This window comes from Netta rufina (assembly GCF_964035555.1).
Source record: "Netta rufina genome assembly, chromosome: 14".
NCBI lineage: Eukaryota > Metazoa > Chordata > Aves > Anseriformes > Anatidae > Netta > Netta rufina.
Genome location: NC_140137.1, coordinates 1,162,353 through 1,179,651, shown reverse-complemented (window position 1 = coordinate 1,179,651; position 17,299 = coordinate 1,162,353). Strand labels below are relative to the sequence as shown.

The 17,299-nt window shown below is 48.9% G+C and overlaps 1 pseudogene across 1 annotated transcript; it reads right to left on the bottom strand.

Moving 5' to 3' along the window:
• Nucleotides 1-299: 299 nt before the first annotated feature.
• On the bottom strand, nt 300-7,803 carry LOC311214680 (sulfate transporter-like; annotated as a pseudogene). The gene is made up of 3 exons: nt 7,134-7,803; nt 6,111-6,314; nt 300-1,637 (listed from the first exon to the last, which is right to left on the bottom strand). The product of its transcript is annotated as a sulfate transporter-like (transcript).
• Nucleotides 7,804-17,299: the final 9,496 nt, after the last annotated feature.

The following is a 17,299-nucleotide window of genomic DNA, read 5'->3' as shown; positions in this document are numbered from 1 at the left end:
ACGACCCCTGGGGAAGCCGGGAGGCCCACGTCACTGCTCACTGTCTCTTGCCATCAGCCCTTTCCAAAGGGAGAAGGGTAAAAGCCAGCCAGGCTCCCAGCCCACACAACCAACCCTGAAATGCCTCTCAGGCTAGGGGCAATCTCTACTGAACCCCCTCCATCCCCAGTACTTTTGCCCCTTGCTTGTTGCTCACAGTTCCTTTGTTTTTTTTCATGCTCTTATCACATGAAAACTGAAATTGCTCTGAAGCACGTACTAAGCCCACCCTCATTAGAAACCATTCCTCATGCACAGATCTACAAAGACATCTGGATGTGTGGGTCTTCAGGGTCCAGGAGCGGATCCTTTTTCTCCCTGTTCTCTTGATGAACCTGATACCACTGCTCAGCAACCTGCGCTGCATCAGGACGCTGTGGAAAGCGGTGGTGGATGGAAGGGCTGCAGTTGGCCAGGAGCACCTGGACACCAATCTCCTTGTTGTCATGATGTGTGTCCTTCAACATGGAGAAACCCACGGTATCTACGAACTGCATCGCCCCACAGTCAATGATTAAGGTGTGTGTATCTACGGAGGGAGGGCAGACATCTGGGGGTGACTTCTCGGCCCTCGTCTTGGCAGGTTTCAGGCAGACAAACCCAGTGCCAAAAAATCTCTCACCGTTGCCTGTGTCTGCATTTGCCTGGCTTTCCACCCTTTGATGCCTAGCAGCCAGCAGAATGGGATTTAACCCAGTTTTCTGGTAGAGAACAGTCTTGAAATAATCTTTGTTGGCATAGTAAAGGGACGACTAGAAGCGGAAGATTTTGATGTTGGCAATACTGCTGAGTTGCTTGTAGGTGGCCTGGTCCTCATAGATCTGTGTTGCTGACCTTGCCCAGGAGCGTGGCCCTGGGTCTCTGCATGTGGAAGATGATGCAGAGCAGAGCAAAGCAGATGCCCACGAGGAGCCTGATCTCCGTGGTGGTCAGCATGGAGGCCAGCATGGTTGTCCACCACACCACTGTGTCCAGCTTGCTGAGCTGCCACATGTCAGGGATGTTGCAGAACCTCCTCAGGCCCCCCGCAGGTTGGCAATGGTGCCCACCCCCAGGATGGAGGTCTGCAGCGAGTAGAAGAGTGGCATGATTCACAGCAACACTAGTAGCAGCACCAGTGAGGTGACCAGGCCAAAGATCGGGGTTTGCGTCCCCGTGGACTCCTTCAGCAGAGTCTTGGTCAAGGCCACGGAGCTGGCAAAGCAGTAGAAGAAAGCCGGGATCAGGTTGCACATGCCAATGGTGATCATCTCTTGGTTGGCACAGATGGTGTAGCCATGCTTTTTGCCAAAGATTTCTGCCAGGGAGACAGTCATAGCAAAGCCAATAATAGCAATGGGCAGGGCATCGACTGCCAAGCTGGAGAACGGCTTTGTATCTGGCAGAGTGGGTTTCCTGAAACCAGTGGGGATAGCCCCACAAACAGCCGACTTGTATCGCTCTTGAAAGTTGAAGTAGTAAGATACCACCGTGGCTACAATGACCACAAGCAGCTGTATGGGGAACGGGGCTTTCATCCTGTCCTCACACCGGTCATTGAGCTCTTTGACAGGCACTATGATGGCCAAAGCAATGAGGCTGGTGAGCAGGTCGCAGATTTGCTGAGGCGATCGGCTCCGGGGCAGACATGTTCTGCAGCAGAGCAGGGGACTGAGGCGGGCAGGGCTTTTTGTCCGGCATCGAGGCCACTCGGGGGAGCCGCCGGGACCCGGCTGTCCTCGCGAGGGAGGCTGACGAGGCGAGGGCGGAGCCAGCAGCGCCCCCTCCCCGGCTGTTTAAAAGTTGCCCCTAGGGAACGTGAGCGACCAGGAGCGCGGCGACCAGGACGGGCAAACAGGGCATGGCACGTCGAAGGGCGTGGCAGTTTGCGAGGCAGTTCGCGCGGGCAGGGCGAGCGGGGGGCCCATCGTTGCAGCTGCCTCTCCCTTCGGTTCTTGTAACCTGCTTGCGCAGAACCTGACCATGGTATCAACCAGGCAGAAAACCGTGGCCTCCGCATCTCGTGCGGCATCTCCAGCCACGGTCGCCGGTGTGGCTACTCAGACGGAGGGCTCGGGGAAACACGCAGCCGTCCAGGTCCTGGGCTGCAGAGTGTGCCCCAGCCTTCTGTCGGTCTCCGACAGCAGTGGTGGGTATGCCTGTGGGAGGTGTGCCCAGGTTGAAGAACTGCTCAGCCAGGTAGCGGAGCTCCGGGAGGAGGTGAACAGGCTCAGGAGCATCAGGGAATCAGAGAGGGAAATTGACTGGTGGAGGTGCGCTCTACCCTCTCTGAGGCAGGCTCACGAGACTGCCACAGCACAGGCGTCTCCTGTTACGCAGAAGATGGAGGTTCCCTCCTCCTGCCAGGCAGCGGGAGGAGACCTAGATCAAGGGGGGGAATGGAGGCAGGTGCCTATTCGGGGTGGTAGGCGAGCCCTCTCTCTGCCCACCTCACCTTCTCATCTACCCTTAAATAATCGATATGAAGGACTAGAGCAAGACAATCTAAATGACAAAGTAGACAAAAACCCGTCCCAGTTGGAGGGGGCGCCTAAGACAAGGCGACCTACACGTCGCATTGCCACATCATCCTTCAAAAAAGAAAGAAGGGCTATTGTTATGGGGGGCTCCCTCCTGAAAGGGACAGAGGGACCGATATGCCGACCGGACCCAACCCGCAGAGAAGTCTGTTGCCTCCCTGGGGCTCGGGTGAGAGACTTTGCCAAGAAAGTCAAGCGCCTGGTACGGCCCACTGACTACTACCCGCTACTGGTCTTTCAGGCTAGTAGCGATGAAGTAGCAACGAGAAGTCCGAAGGCGATCAAAAGAGACTTTAGGGATTTGGGGCAACTACTTAGAGGATCAGGGGCGCAGGTGGTGTTTGCCTCTGTCCTTCCGATAGGGGGGATCGAAGCTGAAAGGCGTGCTGTTCACATAAACTCGTGGCTTCGAGACTGGTGTGACCGGCAGAATTTCGGTTTCTTTGATCACGGGAAGGTCTATGCTACACCGGGCCTGATGGCACCGGATGGGATGCGCCTCTCTCGGAGAGGGGTAAGGATCTTTGGTCAGGAGTTGGCAGGGCTGATAGATAGGGCTTTAAACTAGAGTCGAAGGGGGAAGGGGCTAAAACCAGGCACGCCGGTGAAGACCTAAGGGATGATACGCTAGAATCAGAGGGGCTGTGTGCCAGTGAGGTCCTTCGGTCAGATCCACAAGGTGCTGAGTGTAAGGAGACGCACTTGAAATGCTTTTACACAAACGCACGCAGTATGAGGAATAAAATAGATGAGCTAGAAGTCCTGGCCCAGTCCCGCAACTACGACATCATCGGCATAAGCGAAACCTGGTGGGATGAGTCCTGTGACTGGGGTGTTGCGATAGATGGTTACAGGCTCTTCAGGAGGGACAGGCAGGGTAGGCGAGGTGGTGGGGTGGCGATGTATGTGAAGCAGGGGCTGGACTGTGTGGAACTTCAGGTCGGCAATGGCAAAGTTGAGAGCCTCTGGGTAAGGATCAAGGGACGAACGAATAAAGGGGATGTCGTTGTGGGAGTCTATTACAGACCGCCTGGCCAGGACGATAGCGCCGATAAATTATTCTTTACAGAACTAAGAGAGGCCTCGAGATTAACTCCCCTTGTCCTTATGGGGGACTTCAACTTGCCGGACGTTAACTGGGAGTGCCACACGGCTGACACGAGCAAGTCCAGGAGGTTCATGAAGCACCTAGATGATAACTTCTTTGTGCAGGTGCTAACGGAGCCAACTAGGAAAGGTGCCCTCCTAGACCTGTTGCTAGAAAACAGAGAGGGTCTGGTAGGAGATGTGGTGATTGGTGGCCGCCTCGGTCATAGCGACCATGAAGTGGTTGAGTTCAAAATTTGTGGTGACAGAAGGAAAAGTGCCACCAAAACCTCATCCCTAGATATGGGGAAAGCGGACTTCAGGCTGCTCAGGGAACTAGTCAGCAAGGTCCCCTGGGAAACTGCTCTTGAAGGCCTCGATGTCCACCAGTGCTGGTCACTCTTTAAGCGATGCCTCCTAGAAGCACAAGATCAGGCAATTCCTAAATATCGCAAGTCAGGCAGGCGGGGCAGGAGGCCGGCGTGGCTGAACAGGAACGTTCTAATGGAGATTAGGCGGAAACAGAGAGTGTTTTGCTACTGGAAGGAGGGCCAGGCGTCATGGAAAGAATACAGGGATGCTGTTCGTGTTTGTAGGGAGAAAGTTCGTGTGGCCAAAGCACAGCTAGAGTTGAAGCTGGCTGTGTCTGTGAGAGAAAATAAAAAGGGTTTTTTTAGATATGTAAATGGGAAAAGGAGAACTAAAGAATACATAGGGCCGCTCCTTGATAGGGAAGGTCTCCTCACAGACGATGACATAGGCAAAGCAGAGACGCTTAACGCCTTCTTTGCCTCTGTCTTCAATGCCGATGATGGGCTTCGGGACCCAGGGTGCCCTGAGCTGGAGGACCGGGACGGTGGGGATGACAAACTCCCAACTGACCCTGAACGTGTGCGGGATTTGCTACTCCACCTGGATCCCTACAAGTCCATGGGTCCGGATGGGATTCATCCCCGGGTGCTGAAAGAGCTGGCGGACGTCATCGTGGAACCTCTTTCAATTATTTTTCAACGATCCTGGGAATTTGGAGAGGTCCCGGTAGACTGGAAGCTGGCAAATGTTGTGCCGATTTTCAAGAAGGGTCAGAAAGAAGACCCTAGCAATTACAGGCCTGTCAGTCTCACGTCAGTGCCTGGTAAAATCATGGAGAAGTTGGTTCTCGAACTTATTGAGGCGCACCTGGGGGACAAAGCAGTCATTGGTCCCAGCCAGCATGGGTTTGTGAAGGGTAGGTCCTGCCTAACTAACCTGATTTCCTCTTATGATAAGATCACCCGTATGGTGGACCAAGGGAAACCAGCTGATGTGATTTTTTTGGACTTCAGCAAGGCTTTTGACACGGTTTCCCATAGGATCCTACTGGACAAAATGTCCACCATACAGCTAAATAAAAACATCATACGATGGGTGAGCAATTGGCTAACGGGCAGGGCCCAAAGGGTTATGGTAAATGGGGCTGCGTCAGGCTGGCGGGCGGTCACCAGTGGGGTCCCTCAAGGCTCCATTTTAGGGCCGGTACTTTTCAATATTTTTATAAACGATCTGGATGTAGGAATAGAAGGTATTTTGAGCAAGTTTGCTGATGACACCAAACTTGGAGGAGTTGTGGACTCAAATGAGGGCGTAAAGGCCTTACAGAGGGATCTGGACAGGTTGGAGAGCTGGGCGATCACCAACCGCATGAAGTTCAATAAGAGCAAGTGCCGGGTCCTGCACCTGGGACGGGGAAACCCTGGCTGCATGTACAGACTGGGCGATGAGACGCTGGAGAGCAGCCTAGAAGAGAGGGATCTGGGGGTCGTGGTAGACAGCAAGTTGAATATGAGCCAGCAGTGTGCCCTGGCAGCCAGGAGGGCCAATCGTGTCCTGGGGTGCATCAAGCACGGCATCGCTAGTAGGTCAAGGGAGGTGATTGTCCCGCTCTACTCTGCGCTGGTGCGGCCTCACCTCGAGTACTGTGTGCAGTTCTGGGCACCACAGTATAAAAAGGACATGAAACTGTTGGAAAGTGTCCAGAGGAGGGCTACGAAGACGGTGAAAGGCCTGGAGGGGAAGACGTACGAAGAACGGCTGAGGTCACTGGGCCTGTTCAGCCTGAAGAAGAGGAGGCTGAGGGGAGACCTCATCACAGTCTACAACTTCCTCGTAAGGGGGTGTCGAGAGGCAGGAGACCTTTTCTCCATTAACACCAGTGACAGGACCCGCGGGAACGGGGTTAAGCTGAGGCAGGGGAAATTTAGGCTGGAAGTCAGGAGGGGGTTCTTCACAGAGAGGGTGGTTGCACACTGGAACAGGCTCCCCAGGGAAGTGGTCACTGCACCGAGCCTGTCTGAATTTAAGAAGAGATTGGACTGTGCACTTAGGCACATGGTCTGAACTTTTGGGTAGACCTGTGCGGTGTCAAGAGTTGGACTTGATGATCCTTAAGGATCCAACTCAGGATATTCTATGATTCTATGATTCTATGTTGGTGTTCTGGATGTACCTGAAAAGGTCAAGCCACATCAGGATGAAGGAGCCCACACCTTCGTGCCAAGGGATTTTCAGTCCCAGGAGGTATTTCATCTGGGAGGTGATAATGGTGAGGCTGGAGCAGGTCACAAAGCCACTGAGGAGAGGTTCTGACTGGTAGACAGCCACAAAGCCCAGCTGTAAAACCCCCAGCAGGATCTGAAATGCAAGCCAGCTGTATCATTAGGATCCATGAGAAGGGATAGAAGAGGTGGTGGGCAACTTCTGGCAGTCTGCTTCCACTTCAACCCGTCCAGCTCTCCAGCCTGCTGAGCATTCTGCGTGAGACTGAGGCCTCTTTCTTAAGGAGTTAATCTGTGGTACGAAGAACTAAAGAGCTACCTAGAAGACTTGTCTGTGGCTGGAGATGCCATACAAAGAAGCCTACATGATCCTGGTTGCTGTCTCCTTCAGGTAATAAGGGCTCACAGTTAACTCTGAAGGTGCAGGGAGCAGCCACATCCAAACAGCCATTAGCATCTCTCAGTGGCATCAAGACAGTGCAGCGCAGTGACTTTAATTGTCACAGTGGGAGGGCCTGAAGCTGTCCACTGACCACAAGACCCTTCCACTGGGGACACTGTGCGGCCTTTAATGGAGGCCCTGCTGATGGTGGGGTCCTTGAGGGCTGTTCTTGCCCACCCTAACTTGCTCTGACCTGCCCAGTCATCAGCTCAGGTAGGACTGGGGTGGTGGGAAGGTGGTTCACGGTTCCCTTTCTTCCCTCGCATCTGCTCCTAAGCATGTTTCAGCCACATCCAGACACCTGGCCTATCACACGGGGGAAGCAAACCCCCAAATTCAGCTGTGTTTGGGCTTTCCAAATCACTACAGTTGGGTCAAGGGTCTAGTTACGTTAGGAAACATTGCTCATGGCTTTTAAGTCTGAAGTGAGACTGGGACTTAGAGCTGTTAAGCTCAGAAGTTCCTAGCAGGGAAAGGACAGAGAGGAAACAGCACAGCAGTGAACATCCGTACCTGGTAAAGGCCAACCAGAAAGCTCAGGGAAAGGGCCACAGTAGTAGCTTCTGTCACAGGTAGCCATCCCGTTCCCAGGGAAGGTGGAATTGTCCACCAGCAGAGAGCCAGTGCTGCCGTCATTGTACCCTGCTAGCTGGAGGTGCCGGTTCACAGACTGCCTGATTATCGGGCAAAGGACCCCGAAGGATCCGACGAAGTTGTGTCGTGAAGTGGCCATGGCCACATAGATGATATTGCAGAAGAAGTTGGTGTAGATTCCGTAGATGAGATCCTGGCTCATGTACACTCATGGCAGTGAGTACGAGATGGACTGAGGGATGGTAACTGTCCCCACCAGGAGCCCAGATATGTCACCCCCAAGGAACTGAGTCCTGACATTGTACCGGGGCAGCCAGTCCAGCACTGGGAACAGCCGACAGAAGAAGGTGATGGTGGTTTGATGATTGCATTTGCAGACCTCTCTGGCTTTCTTCAGGATGAAATCCTTGGTGCTGAAGTCTGTGGGCTCATTCTCCTCCAACCTGACACATGTAAAATTGATAGGAGGCTCTCCTGGGGTTAGGGAGCTCGGTACATCTTTGCTCTGTCCTGATATCTGGCTCAGTGTGCCTTCCATTGCACCAGGAGAGCTCTGGAAGGAGAGCAGGCATGCCACGAAGAGTTGCATTCATGTGAATAAAGTGCTTTACTTAGCTCCGGGGCTTGTGCAGATTGCATGGATAAACAAATAAAAGAAAAGCACCTTCCTGCGGTGCCAGTTGATTTGTTTGCTATCAGTTATGGACCTAATTAAGCACAGCCCTGAGACCACAGCTCTCACATGGCATTCCCACTGGCACAGAGGGCCACATCAGACAAAGCTACGGCAACTGCCGTGCTCTTGGCTAATAGGACAGCAGAGTGGCTTATGATCAATGTCATTTCACTGAACTAAAACTTCTCCAGCAACCCTGCATTTCCTGACGATCCTACCACTTAAACAAAACCTATTTTGAAACTGTTAAGGCATTCCAAGTGATGTTTTAGGAATTCAACGTATGGGTAAGGGAAGTTATTTGCAAAATATGTTTTCCTTTAACATTGTTGTTTTTTTTAACAAAAAAAAAAAAAAAATTTAAATTACCTTGCTGGCTTGCATCAAACAAGCCCATTACAGAGGCTGATACCTGCAGAATGAAAGCATTCAACCTCTTCCATATGATTAAATAAGATATTTACCAGAGCTACTCCAAGTTTTTCAGTCAAAATAGAGTTGCAACAAAACACACCTTATTGTCAAAACTGATCAATACACAAAGAGAAAATTCTCCTGAGTGTAGACCTAGGCTCTGGAAATTGAACTGGGGTAATGAATTGAGGCAATGCCCATTCTCCAGCCCTACGGGTTCATTTCACATCCCTGGGCCTGACCGCAGTCTCTTACCTCTGGCTGCAGGAGCCAAGTGACTGGGGGTGTTTTCCTCAGGTCCCCCTCCTGCTGGCAGACCTGTCTCCTCACCTCACAGCACACACTGAGCAGAGAAAGCACATGCCAAACAACAGCAAACCTGCTTCCTTTGCCTTCTTTCTGTATCATGTGTTGCTTCTCTTGAGAAAACGGAATTATTCAGCCAAGCAACTGGCCCTTTTCTTGCTGCAGCTGAGGAAGGCTGTGCAGCCAGCCAAACAGAGCTGTGTTTTGAAAACAAACATTGTTTGGGGAGAGTATTTTTGATGAAAACTTGTTCTGCCCATTAAGAATGATTGAAGGGGTTTTGGAGAAGTGCTCCTGCCAGATAACAGCATTGCTGGTATCTGGGGACATGGCTAAACAACGGCAACACCACACAGAAATCTTCCTGCATGTGCTGTGACACTGCCCTCGCTGGGGCTCAAGTCCTGCTGGGCTTCTCTATGCAGATCTTCATCTATTCTGAGCATCTTTTTGCTCCATAAAAACAATCAAACAACAACACTGCTCTTTGCTGGTAGCTTTTCTACCAACGTGCTCCACCACCGCATTTTCACCCCAGGCTCTGCCCCACGCATGCCGCAGCCACGTGCTGGGCTGCTCCCCGAGTGCTCCCATCCCTGCTCTGCCACGCTGCATGCACCGTTTGTGCGTGCCTTCACAAAGCCTTCATGCACTGCAAGCGGGGGTGTGATGGCATCGTTATTTCTGGGCAGAGAGAGAAAGTGGCATGTGGCAAATCTGCGTAGCCCGCATTCTGCATGTGCCTTTTAAAGAGCATGGCAAAGGAACAAGGGATTTTGTAGCAAAAGAACAAGGGATTTTGTGGAAAAGTAACAAGGGATTTTACTTTGCAGAAGAGCAGGGCTGCACTGCCTTCAGAGGTAAAGTTGAGCAATTGCATTAGTGGCAAGGAAAAAGGCAATGTCTCATCACCCTGAATTAAACCAGCAGTCTTATAAACACTTCTTCCCTTGCAATCCATGCCAACAACCTACATGAGACCTCTCAGCACATATTTCTGCTTGCCAGTAACATCTCAGCTTCCGCTGACTCTTTTCCATCTTGTTTCCATCGACCTAGCCTCAGACCTTGTTGGATGTGCTGCTGCCCCTGGAGCAGGACAGCAGCGCTGCCTGGCAGGGAGCAGCCTGGTCCCAACCCCTGCTCCTGGCACTGGCTTTGTTCTGGGCCTGGGGGGGTGACTGGGGCCCATGGGGTTTGGGGAGATGGTGGAGGGCACAGAGAGATGGCACTGTCACAGGTCTGTGACTTAGATGTTAGGGAGACACCCTGAGGGAAGAGGAGGGGAAGATCAGCATCCTGAGTTATGTTTATCTCATTAGTGCAAGGCTGTATCTCAGTAATTAGGAGTAAATAAACGAGAAACATCAGTGCTCTCTGGCAGCAGGAAAAAAATTAGAGCATATGGCAGGGGAGACAGCTGCTCAATGTATTTAGCTACTTATACTCATTCTTTTTCTCTGCTATTGCTCCACAGCTCATTTCCCCCTCCCTTCTTTCAGGAGTGGACTATTTCTTTCCTCAGCCTCTTCATTCCCCTTGTCCTTAAAAGATGATCCCTTCATATGCTTTATAGTCCTTCAAAGTTACAGCTCATTTTGTATCTTGGCCTGTCTGATATCATCTCCATTTATTTTCCTTTTTTTTTTTTCAATCTCCTTCTTTAGCAAAGGACCCAGATCTCCACCTTTTGTATGATTCCTTCATCTTGAAATCCTGTCACTTAGGAGCTGGCCAGTCTTTTAAGTTGGCTTATTTGTTGGGATGAAACATGTCTAAGCACAATCCATCCTTTGAATTTGGATCTTATTTAGGAAGCGTTCCTTTCTAATTCTGGATCTCTGATCTTGTCCGTGTCTTCCGCATTACTGTCCTCCGAAGAAATGGGACAAAGCATATTTTCCAACTGTGACAATATCTAGGCTACCTTTAACGTGAACCCCGCCCTCACTGCATGGCAATTCTTCTCCAAGTTCCATCTTGTTCCATGTATTGGCTCTCTTTGGTGTGTTATCATTTCCTTTCCCACTTGGCATAAGTTGTTAAGTCTTGATTTACCCATTCTCTTTTGCTTCTCACAGGTATAACTCTCAGTGTGCAGTTCTTTTTCCTTTCCTCTGTCTCTGTACTTCCTCTGCCATCCTTTGTGAACATGATTTTTTAATTGTCTGAAGCCTACCCTACATTTTTTCCCTTTCTTGTGTGCAAATTCTCAGTTGACTTTTCATACTCGATTTTAAAATATTCCATACTTTCCCTGCTATTACATTCTTGAGCTCCTCGTCCCAGCTGGCTTCCCTGTGGGCTTTGGTTCTCTGCACTGATCTCTTTGAAGTGGAAGCTCTTTGTGCGAGGGCAGCTTCTGCTTGGCCCCTCCAGCTGGGGGCACTGAGGAGAGGCCGTTCTGCATCCTCCCTCCCAGCAGAGAGGATGGAGGAGCATCCTTGCTCACACTAACACTGCATACACCTCTGAAATCACTTCTGCTGCATGAGGTGGGGTAAGGGTAGGAGCTGGAAATATTTCACATTTACTCTGGAAAATATGTAACAGACAAGCTTAAAAAAAAACCCACAGCACTTCATGTGACCTTGAGCTGGCTGAGGCTGCAAAGTCTTCCAAACGCAAGGTCACTATAGCTAAACTTCTGAAATAATTTGTTTTCAAATGCATATTCCAGAGTGGATCTTTATTGGCACCATAAACTCACCTAACTGTTTAACTCCATTATGGGAAAGGTTGGGTTGAACGGACAGTGAGTATTAACCTTGCAAGCGTAGGCAGGACTTTGCCCGTCAGCAACACTTTACCCTCTTTCTAAGACAAGCAGGAAGGACAAAATTCAGAAATGTCATTCATAGCATGGTATGTGAGCAATGTGACATCCATCTATGCAACTCCACCGCAAGCAGCTAGAACCAGAGCAGTGGAAACCCACACTCCAAGTACAGAGGAGACCGACTTCATTCTTACAGGGGGTGGTGATGTGTTTCTGTCCTGTAGTAAAAAACATAACATAAAATTCTCCGGGTCCATGATTGTTACCCAGATATCTTGCAATGGGCAAACGTAGCGAGTTCACCAGAGCTGCACCAGTGCAACCTTTATGGTTAGCAGGACAAGCTGACATCTTGGTTAATACAGCAGTTTTCTTTGGAACAGAGCTAACAGCACTGCACAGTGATTTAACTGTTTTAAGGCTCGTGAATGCACTTACGACTGTTTGGCTCCTGGAAGCACTTCAAGCAGCATCCCCAGTGTCTTGGCCCCAGAACTGGACCAGCCTGCCTTAGCACAGGGGGGCACCCCCCTGCTCTGCACAGCCCACTTCCACAAAACACAGCAAGGGCCAAGAAATGGTGCCAGGTAGCTGAGAGAGGTGCTTTTCTTTCCCTTCAGATTTGGGGCTTAACTGTCTTTTCAAATGGCTGCTGATTCAGTTCCACGTGGAAATGAATTTTCAAGATGTAGTCATTTGCAATAACACTTTTTTTATTTTTTTTTTTAAGGGAAACACGAGAAAAAGGAGACAAACCCTGAACTGGTCACACTGCTGAGACATGGCGAGTTGCAACAAAAGCAGGGGACAAAAAAGATGAACAGAACCTCTCCTATGGTTTCCTAGAAATAAACTACTCACTCTTTTTTTTGCAAGAGGTAATGCCAGAGAATGTGGAAGCAGTACATTAGGTCATCCCAGAAAATAAAACACTTTTTGCAGCCTCCTGTTATTTTGCAGGGGAGTTTATGATAATGTGCAGGGGTCACAGCAGAGCATGCAAGACAAAGAGAAAAGTTATCTTCAGACAATGTGAGGCCAGAACTGTCGCTGCTGCACTGACTGCACCTGTTAATGCAGTCACTCCGCTCTAAAGCTTGAGAAGGTCCAAGGAGCCTACAAATAAACAATGATAAAGAGGACTGCTAATGATAATTTGGACTACTGCTCTCTGCCAGCAATTAGCTGTGAAGACAGACATGCAAGGAATGCTTTTTTTAGTGTATTTTGGAAGATACAAAATGGAGCTTATGTCCTTGGAAAGGGATTTGGCATAGGGAAAGCAGAGCTAAATGGATGCAGAAGAGCATCTTTGGCCACAGAGGTCAAACACCACCTGGCAGCCTATCAAGGACCCCACAGATTGGGTCCCCCCTGACATGCCCTGCCCCAGGTCCTTTCCCCAACATGGATGCCCACTTGTAGGACACAGAAAGAAACCAGCACTTCACAGCAGCTAGAGGATTTGGGGAGCAATCTCAGCCCATGTAAGGAAGATGAAAACAATGCCTTGCGAACTTCACAGCGGGTTGTTGCTGTTTTCCTGCTTTTTCCTGCGTGATAAACGTCCAGTGCTTATGTCCCTTTTCCAAATTATCCAGCTAATAATTGAAAATTCTATAATGGCTCTGTAAGCTGATTAAATTGATTAGAGACGCATGCAATGAAATAAAAGCAGGGAAACACATTACTATTTCATACCGCATTGGCATTTGGCCCAGGTTGTTTGGCATCATTTCAGGCTGGGCCCGTGTGTTTTACCTGTGAGCCCTCCATGCTCCCGAGGCTGTGCTGGCTGCCACCGGCCCCTTTAGCTGCTGGCCGGCCCACAAGGTCACCCTATTTGAGATGAACCCAACTTTGCCACCACCACAGCCATGCCCCACGGCTCCACAGCAGCCTCAGTGGGTTCCTGAGCTCCCTGCACCACGGCCACGGGGAGGGACCCTGCAGAAGTCACATCTCTGTGCCCCAGGAATCAAAGATGCCCCAGCAGGAGGTAAGAAGCACAGAAACTGGAGCACATCTCTAACCACCCACCGTATGATGAGACTGGATCTGCCAACAGATTTTTAACAGAAGGAGACGTGGCTGGGGAGTCTCCTCTGGCACAGGAGCACATATGGAGACAATTATGGTTGTCTGCAGGGAAGACAGAGCCTCATGTGGCACCAGCAAAAAGGGTGCTCCTAATTGAAGCCCATCGTCTGGGCTCTGCATCAGCAGGCACCAGCATTGCTCTGCTAAAGGCAACAGCTGTCCTCTGCTTTTCAGGAGAGTGCAAAGCTCCTGCCAGCACTACCTGAAACTGAATGCTCCTACCACTCTTGGCACCGATGCAGGAACTACAGCAGTGCTCTGAGGTTTCCTAAGGTAAAAGGTGCCCTCAGGTAAAAGCTGGATCAATAAAATCCTGTGTAACACAAGGGCACACACGTTTACAGTAACTGCCCAGAGCTGCTCCCGGAGCTGGTCTATTTTTGCTCTGACTCTTACTGGCTTTGAACCTGACCAGGGCATATAACTGCTATGTCAAATAACCCCAAAACACATTGCAGCGATTTATTATGGCCACAAAGGTGGATACCATGTGCTGCAAGCACACATTTCTTACAGCACAGCACCAAACCTGAGCAAAGCTGTTTCCTGCAGCTTAGAAATTTGCACCTGGCCCACAGGAGGGTGCTGCTCACCCTGACACAGCACAGGGTTGGCATCGCTTTTCTTACTGCTCCCTTCAGGACACAAACAACAGCCCAGATGCTCAGAGCACCAAAAAAAGATGAAGCCTGCTGCTGTCCGTGTATTGTCAGCCAGTGCCCTGTTCTATGCTGGCAGGAAACTTCCACATGTGCCACCGTGTACCAAATACACACAAGTCCAGGAGAACACTATGCTCTGGTTTATGAAATATGTTATCTCTAGCTTAGGAAATAAGGATGTGCACACAGCTGTGTGTACACCAGGCTTCACCACAGGGTCTGCTGCATCTATCAAGAGAAACAGGGATTAGGGGTTCACTGTTCAGGTATGTGTGGTTTTTCCTCTTAAAGTTTATAGCTGCGACATCTGCTAAGGCATCAGGCATGTGTCTGACAGCAGGAAGAAAAAAAAAAAAAAAAAACATAAATATCTTTTAATGATGGTAAAGAAATCACAAAGATTTTACCACATTTGATAAAAATTGCTGTGCTAACATCTTATACAATGACAATAAGGCACGTTAGTATTTAAAAATGACAATTGATAAAGAACTAGCAGATGGAGACAGTGTAAAGGAAAGGCAACAATAAGCAGAGGATATAACCCACTGTTACATTTTTTTGGTATGACAACAACTGACACAATACAACTCTCATGGCAAATTTTGGTCAGCTAGTACAGCCCTCAGCGAGGAGCTGATGGCATCACATCCCTTCTCAGGCTGTGCCCAAGGCAAAGTGAAGTATGCATTAGCAAACACACCCAGCACGGAGCAAAGCCACGCAGCAGGCAGCTTCCCCAGCACCATGGATCCCAGCACCAGACCGGGGGAAATGTTACACCTCATTTGTACCGCACAGATAAATCAGTAAAAAGGCAATCTCTTATATGTGCTATGCAACTTCTGCAAACTATTTGGGAATAAACTACTGTAAACTGCTCAGGTCAGCTAGCCAACGTGGCCTGTTCCATTCATGAAGTCACGTTTGTTTAAATGGATTCCCAAATGTGAAAAAGCTGCTCCAGGCAATTTTTGCCATATTATTTATTCTGCAAAACATTATGTCATGAATAATATCTAAAATCACTCTGAATTTAAAATAATTCAGAAATCATATCCCATAGCATACTATGGTACCAGAAATGATTGTTAGCAACCAGAGGTGATGAAATCAAATCACCGTGTGCTTACCAGAAAAAGGGAAGCTTCACCCCTCTAAGCACATTTCAGCTGCACTTCAAATATACACAAAATTTTATTCCTAAAGACAAAGATTAGACATTAAAAACTTGGACCCAAGTCCAGCAAAATGTTTGGTTCCCTATTGTCCTGTGGAGTCTTGAGATCACCAGGGAGCTGGACTAAGAACGAAGTGCTTTCATTGCTGCAGAGATTGGCAATCCAAGTATTTTAGGCAGTACATTTCCACAACAGGGATTTGATTCTCCATCAAATGTTGTAATATTTTATGTATTTGCACATTAGAAAAATAGCAATGTGCCTATTTATAAAACACAATAGAAAGGTACTAATTATATTATGCACTAAATACATATATATGTATTAAATATTTGAAATTTTACTTAGCCAGAGGCCTCACTTTTAGCATTGTAGTCATCTCAAAAGAAAAAGCAAGACCCAAAATGATTTCCACCTCAGGTAGAATTTGATTGAAATAATAAAGACAGGTGGCTTCTCACATGTGCAGCTGCTCCACCAAAGGCTTACAAACATGACAACTGAGTGCAAGTAATTCTTGGGACATAACAACGTTATTTAAAGTGCAAAGGCACAGTGCCTCATCTGCACTGAAGAGATTGACCCTTCTAGCTATGCCAGCATAGCAGACGTGTAAAACCCTCCAGTGCAAACACTTACATCATTATTAGCATCCTAGACTGAGACACAAAGCACAACAAGCTCCACAGATACAAAGCACATTGTATGGCATTAGCAGTAGACGACTGCTACCTCCATGGCAGCTTCATTAGCTCAGCTAATGCTATTAAAACAAAGTTTAAATCACCTTGATCACTTAATCACCTTTCCAAAGCATGTGAAAGAAAACCCAGAAGATAATGCCCTGAAACAAACTATCTGCCTGAAGAGTTTCACCCTCAACTAACAGGGTTTCCTCTTGTTCCAGTTTGTTCTATGATCTTCTGGTAGACCAGCAGTCTATGACAGTCCAGTCGTGTGGGTGATGCCTTTGACTTCCTTAAAAACTCGTAGCATGAACACCAGGGTGATGGCAGCAGGCAGCTAGGCACAGTGAGGCTGCACAGCCCTTGGGCGGAAGATTCAAAGAACTGGATCTGGGGAGATGTGCAGTGTTGCTGGTCTTTTCAAGTAAGGTTTGAGATGTAGATCTAGGATCCAGCACAGAGTGGCAGCCAGGATGCTCTTCTGCCTGCAGAACCTCCCGTCTGTATGCCAGGCCTGTCAGCGATGGATTTTATTGCCTCTCAGCACAAGCCAGCAGAAGCAAGCAGAGATGAAGGAACTGCTGTGTTTTTTTCTCAAGAGAGAGGATCCCTCCGTTCATCACTGCAGCCCGGTGGGGAGGGAGTGAGGAAGTCATGGCAGCTCAGCTGCCCTGGCTGGGGGAGCCCAGTACAGAATTAGATTAAAATTACATAAAAATAAATAAGCACAAAACCAGAAATCCCTGATAATACCTAGTACAGGACACTGACTCATGCAGCAGCACTGAGCAGGAACTTGGTCCCTGCGTTACTATTACACTCATTATGGAAAAAGGCACACTGGCTGCCCACAGCTCCCTTCATCCCAGGCTCAGAGCCCAGAGGACCGGGATATTTTGGGGCTGTTTTATAGCTTTTTGCTTTAGCCTTGGTGCAAAAACTAAGTAGCAGTTCAAAGGCAATAGCAAAATATACAACAATTCTTCTGCTTACAGTCAAACACATTGTATGTGTTTGACTGTAAGCAAAACACAAAAAGAGGCGTGGAAGAAGGTGATGAGGTGGATCTGGCAGCGAATTAGGGAGCAGCAGCTGTAGCTGCAATGACTTACTAGGAAATCAGGATCACTAAATCGCACAAGACTGGGGCTGACCATGTCATCATAAATCCAAAGATAAGCACCATGTGCATAGTGGCAGCACCTTTCCACTTTACGAAGTAGACTGAAAACTGTTTCTGCATCAAAACATTTACACAAGTTAAACATTTATTACTGCAAT